Below are 6,961 nucleotides of genomic sequence, written 5' to 3'. Positions count from 1 at the left end.
GGTATCTCTCCGTCCCTGGAATGATGGCATGAAATGCTTAGCACTTCTTCCCCAAGTAGTATGTTACCTGAGTAACTATTGTTGTCTTTAATATCAGGAATTCTCAGTGAGGAGTGACAAAATAAAAAGGTGAAAAACTTAATTAAAAAAAAATACTGTGTAATGTTAAATAACCTCTTAGTAAAATTTTGATTTGCCTTCTGAGTAAACCCATGTGTGACACTTTTATTTTGTTATACTTCAGGAGGATTGCAGGACTGTAGGGGTTATGTGCGAGTATTAATTGTGGAGTCAGTTCTCAAAAGCAGAACCCCAGTCTCAAAAGAAAAGAGAATGCATCAGGAACACATGCAAATATACATCAAAGTTGAGGGAATTAGGAATTATGTGGAATGTCCTCTGATGTCTATAAAACTGTAAAGTATCTCACCAAATTCAGAATCTATTTTGTCCATGGATGGTGTTATACTTAAACAGTCTTCCACTATAGCTTTACAGTTTAATTATCTTCATGGTATACAGTAATTTTCTAGAAAACACTGAATTCTATTTTCATCCATGTTTTCTCCATTAGGCTTTTCAAAAAATGTTTGCTATTTTTATTTCCTTGTTTCCATCTCTGAGTAATAAACCTGATAGTATTTTATATATGATGGTCATTGCATAGAATATAGTGACAACTTTTTTAATAAATAAGATAAAATGTTTGGTTAAAAAACACATATTTACATTTACCATCTGCCTGGCTCCCAATATCTTCTTGGAATTTTCTACTTGACTGGATACAGGAGAAGAATCTTTCAGAACCACCTCTTGATAATTACTTTAGTTCAGAGTAGAAGGAAAAGCAAAAACAAACAAAACTCTAAACATGAAATTCCCAGTGAGCTCATTCACAGTTCATTCTCTTGGGACCTGATCATAATCACTCTTCTTAATCAGCATCCACTTCAAAGAAGTACAAAGTTCACATTAATCTGTCAGTAGGATGTTTTTGTTTCAAATTTCAAAACAAATTCACTGAAAGCTATTAACCAATAGCACTGATTCTTATCATTTCTCTAATAAGAAAAATAAAGTAAAAATAGTATTTAAATTATAAACAATTTTATATGTTTTCTAAGTTTTTTTACTTCTAGCCATTTCTTACCCATACATTGGACAAATCTTCAGCAAATGACCTCTTTAAAAAGTGTTAAAAAACAAAGATGTCACTTTGAGTACTAAGGTATGCCTGACCCAAACCATGGTATTTGCAATCACCTCACAGGCATTTGAAAGCTTGACAATGAATAAGGGAGACTGAAGAGGAACTGATGCATGTGAATTATGCCATTGGTGTAGGACACTAAATATCCTGTGGACTGCCAGAAAAACAAGCAATTTCTGTGGGACAGTTCTACTCTGTCCTGTAGGGTTGCTATGGGTGAGAATCATCTCAATGACAGTGGGTTAGGTTTGGTTTGGTTCGTGGTCTCCAATAAACAGTAACCTGAAAAAAATAAGTAGAACTTAGTTGAAGAAAACCACAGCAATTTACCAAGGTTACTTAAATATACAGAGAAAAATAAAATATATCATTCTTTTCAAATTCTAATTTTGGATCAATCTCCATAAAAATGATGCTCCTAGCTTTGGGTGACTGGATAAAATGTCCCTTAATTATATATATATATATATATTTAAAACCTGGAAACTGCATAAGGTTGAAACCTGTCAGAAAAGGAAAATTCAATAGGTGTTTAAGAGCTAGGATTCTAAATAGAGAGTGACAGAAAACTGGTAAACACCTTGTCAAAGGAGAAAAACATTTGAGACTGTAAAAGCAAGGCATTCCCATTGAATTCTTAGTGTCACAAATTTCACTGTATATAAAATCACTCAGGACCAAATAGCCAGGACATTATTAAAAAATAATTCATGAAGTGAACTAAAATAAATAAGCTATAATAATTTAAAACTCTGTTCTGGTTAATAATAAACAGGCAGATAGAAGAACTCCTTGTGGGAAAATTTGTCCTTATTTCCTGACGTATAGACATTTCATAAAGGTCAGAGGACAGTGGAACTGTTCTGTAATCTTTTGGCCAAGATTATTTCCATGAGGACTAAAAGTAAACAATAATAAAACAGGAAATAATTAATAAAAGTACAGATGAATATTTCTTATAACTATTAACATTTATCATACTTTTATCACTGTTAATACTTATGTAATCATGAAAAGAAAGTTCAAATTTGCATTCTTGATATTTTGGTATCTATTATTTTGATTGCATTAAGTATTTCATAATTATATATAACTTTGCATTTATATCTCAAACTCCAGACAACACCCACTGCCATCAAGTCAATTCTGACTCATAGCAACTCTATAAGAGAGAGTAGAATTCCCCATAGGATTTCCAAAGATATAAATCTTTAAGGAAGCAGGCAGGCCCACCTTCTACAGAACGACTGGTGGGTTTGAACTGCCAACCATTCAGTTGAGTCAAATGCCTTAAACATTGTGCCACCAGACCTGCTAACAGCAACTGTTTTAGGTGTATATATATTATTGTGGAAGGAGAGAAAATATGAAATAAGAAGGAGTAAGGGGCAAAGAATATGCAGAATTTGTAAGGAAGTGATCATAAGGGTATATGTAGAAAACAAAAGCGCAACCAATTTCCAAAGGAAACTGTTGGAAGCAGTAATGAATGTATCCAGTAGCAATAAAGTGGTTAAAAAATATTGGACTGTAGAATTACTATAAAGAATATGTCTTCTTTTGCTTAATCTTTCACAAAAAAATAAATTAATCTTGAGTCTGCAATACGAAAATTTTCCAACTTCAGCCAAGATTCCTTTGTCAGAATCTCTCCCATTGACAGAGCAATATTATGTGTGGAAAGGGGAAAATAAAATGTGTACCTTCTATTTTCCAACTGCAGGTTGTGTTACATGTACTCAGTGTCCACAAATTCTCACTATGTGTAGTACACATTTAGCTATCCTCCTATAGAAACCATGTGAGTCCAACAGAATCAGTGTTGACTGCTAGTCATAGTCTCACTGGCCAACATTGGCTATATAGGTCAGCCCAAAGGTCCCTATTGGCACCTGCAACATAGTAGCTGCTGTTGGTAGGGGTCATCAGTAATGATACTCAGAGACCACGTGGGATGCAGTAGAACTTCCCCAATGAGGTTTCTAGGCTAGACTCTTTATGGGAGCAGATGTCTGGGTCTTTCTCCTATGGAGACACTGGATTGGTTCAAACCACCAACTTTTCAATCAGCAACAAAATGCTTAACCGTTGGGCTATCAGGACCATTAGTCCTAAAGCCTGTGGTGAACATGGGAACACGTAATTTACAGAAAAATAACACAAGTCCTTATTCTCTCAGTTAGTGTCTAATTCTGCCTCCCTGGCAGCAGAGTAGGAGTGGGGCATGCTCTGTCCAAGTCAGTGAAATTCATACACTTTGGTAATGCCCATCACCTCCAAACATAATTATAGTGAAAATACTGACAACAAATATCACCCCACAAAGAGCCCTGGTGGCACAAGGCTTGAAGAACCCAGCTGCTAACCAAAAGGTTGGGAGTTCTAACCCACCAACCACTCCACTAAAGAAAGATGGAGCAGTCTGCATCCACACAGATTTACAGCCTTGGACACCTTATGGGTATAGTACTCATTTAGCTATCCTCCTATAGAAACCATGTGAGTCCAACAGAATCAGTGTTGACTGCTAGTCAGAGTCTGCTCTGTCCTTTAGTGTAGCCAGTAGTCAGAATGGACCTGAAGGCAGTGAGTTTGCTTTTGGTTTTCATGTACCTCATGAAACATGCTGAAGGGCAAAGTTGCAGAAATATTCTCCTAATAGAGTAAAGACAATCAGTCCTCAGACAAAGAATATGGCTCTTTTACAAAAACAACAGCAAATCGGTATGGAAGCAAATTTAAACTAAAGTGATCATTTGTGGCTATAAATTAAACCTTATGCTTAAAGTAATTCTCCCACAAAGAGTATGAAAAACCAGGACCAAACTCACTGCCATGGAGTGGTTTCTGATTCATAGTGACACCTTCTTGGGTTTCTGATGCAGTATCCCATGGAAATGGATCGCCCAGTCTACCTTCTAAGGAGTTTGAACCACCAGCCTTCTGGTTAACAGTCAAATGCTTAGGACTATGCCACCAGAACTCCCAAAAGCGTAAAGGTGTGAAATTTAGGAAAAGTTAAATTATTAAGTGCTGTGATGCAAGAGAGGTTTTGTATTTTACTATTTTGTATATAGTATTTGGTTTTTATTCCTTGTTTATAATTCTTGTTAATAAGGTAGGTTTGTCTATCTTAAGTGTCCCATCTTGTCTGAGAGGAAATCATGACATAAATAAAATAATCTTCATTTCTCCAAGCCAGAATTGTCTTTGTCTTCCTAAAAGTTCATCCAGGACCACAAATACATACCCTCAAAAGTAAAGCAGTATCCATTCATTATAAGAAAATAAGCAGGGCATGTTGAGATGATGTTAATGAGACATGATTTACTAAAAGATTTACAGAGAAGAATCGTGAGAAACAAAGTAAGGCAAGTAAGAAGGCAATTGACAAGGAAGTTGAACATTTTCCTGCAGGTGATATAGGGTGACTGATGATCAATATTTTCTTTTCTACAACACCCATGAGCTCTGTATAACTAAGAAGGAAAGCATGAAATTATGTTCTATGAGAGACAGCAGAGACAGTTTTATCCCTCATTAGAGTTGCTTGGAAAAACAACAAATTCAATTGCAAAGAACTTGTGGTTAACATTTAGGTGTGACCAAGGAGAAAAGAAATCCTCCGGAATGAGAGACTATTTCCTATATAAGGAGCACTTGCTATTTCAAAAGCAACCTCAACTCCTGTTTAAAAAAAAAAAAAAGGAATACAACTTAAGCAATTTGAACATTTTACAAAACATGAAAAGTTCATCAAAGAGAAAGTGACTTCAGCAAAACAAAAAATGGGTATATATGTCCTATTAATGTGTTAATATTGTATTTTAATTCAGGTCTTTCATTAAATTGAATGATCAGAATTCAGTAAAAAATATCAAACACCTGAAACGCTGAGTTTCTATGAGAACACTCCTATTAGGGAAAAGATTGACCACTTCTTTCTTCCAAATTATAAGTTAATGGAAAAAAATATTTGATTCAAAAGTTTTGGTGTATATTCCATTATGGTGTACATTATCCCCCAAAAAATCAGACTATATACATGAAGATATACATATGATGACTATATATTAAACATTTTTCTGATTTTCCTGGGACGGTTTCATTTTGCCTTAATATAGGGGACTATGCACAAATAAAGTGCTCTAGTGGTGCAATAGCTAAAGTATTTAGCTGCTAACCAAAAGGCCAGTGGTTCAAAACTCCATGGGACAAAGATGAGGCAGTCTGCCTCTGTTAAGATTCACAGCCTTGGAAACGCTATGGGGAAGATCTATTCTGTTCTGTAGGGTCACTATGAGTTGGCATTGGCTTGATAGTAGTGGGCTCATGCCCGAACATTATTATAATTAATCTAGCTAGATGTGAAATATGTTATGATTTAGCAAAAAGATTATTTTTTATTAACATATAAGAATGAAAATTGCTAGAAGTTTAATGAAAAATTAAAGAGTTGGTTTTTGTAGTTTCATTGCAGTCACTCTCTTTAATCACCCTCTTCTACTCCGTGGTCAATATCATTTTCTAATCAAAAGTTCTTTTAATTCAATTTATGGGCATATGCAGCATATCATGTTAGGGGCATAACCTTGAGCTGAATTCTTTGTAGAACAAATCATGGGATGTAATTTCAAGGGGGTAAAGGACATGCAAATCGTCAAATAGAAGATTCAAGGGCTCCTTAGTGAAATCATGTTAGATTTCATAGGCCATAAATTATACAGCAAACCTGCGAGAGCCAGAACTTGTGTGTTCTGGTTACCTATTGCTGCTCTGACAAGAATATACCACAAATGGGATGGTTTGAAGAAACAGGAGTTTACTCTCTCAAAGTTTGGAGGCGTTAAGTCTGAGTTCAAAGTGCCAGGCTCTAGGGGCTGGGTGAAAGCCCGTCCACCTTAGGCTCCAGCTCTGCCTCCTGCTCCCTGCCCACTGAAGCTGGAGGCTTTTCTTCATTCAGCTTCTGGCTTTTGAGGCTGATAAGCCCAAGGTTGACAAGTAAAAAGGCACAGTCCTGATGTTACCAAACTACATGGCAGGCCATTAATTTAAGTCCATTGAAAGTCCCAAGGTCAGCGGAGCATAGTAGTCTGCTGAAAAATGACAGAGCTACATGCAGGGTTCAAGTGTGCCATAAGCTAGAGACCATTCCAAAGCTGCTTCTTATATATGGAAAGAAGACCACATCCCTAAAGCAGCCACTCAGCTGCTTGTGGTAGATCCCACCATGGAGTTGATTGCCAGTCTCATCATTGGGAATACTATATGCAGCTGTCCAGCCACTCAACCAGGCCCAGCCAAGTTGACACACAAACTTAATCACCATACTGTGTAAGGCAGAAACCTGGCAGAGAAGGAGAACTCACTGGATGTTTATGAAATAGTCATCTTAATAGGAGCTCTGGTGGTGTAGTGCCTAAGGCATTTGACCACTAATCCGAAGGCTGGTGGTTCAAACCCACTCCTCAGAAGGAAGACTGGGCAATCTACTGTGCAGATCCCACCTCAGAAACACTAGGAGGGGTTGCGATGAGTCTAATCAACTTGATAGCAGTGTTTTTTTTTTTTTTTTTTATTCCTTGTTTTTTTCGGTTTTTTTTGGTTTTTCCTTAATTTTTTTTTTCTGTACCAGAATCCCATCCAGAATCTCATGTTACAATTCATTGCCATGTCTCCTTAGCTCTTGGCTGTGACAGGTTCTCAGACTTTCTTTCTTTTTTTACTTTTATTTGATGAAAACCTACATAA

This window comes from Orycteropus afer, unplaced genomic scaffold, assembly GCF_000298275.1.
Source record: "Orycteropus afer afer isolate SDZICR_OR568_19922 unplaced genomic scaffold, OryAfe1.0 scaffold00832, whole genome shotgun sequence".
In the NCBI taxonomy this organism is placed as follows: Eukaryota; Metazoa; Chordata; class Mammalia; order Tubulidentata; family Orycteropodidae; genus Orycteropus; species Orycteropus afer.
This window is presented reverse-complemented; position numbering follows the sequence as displayed.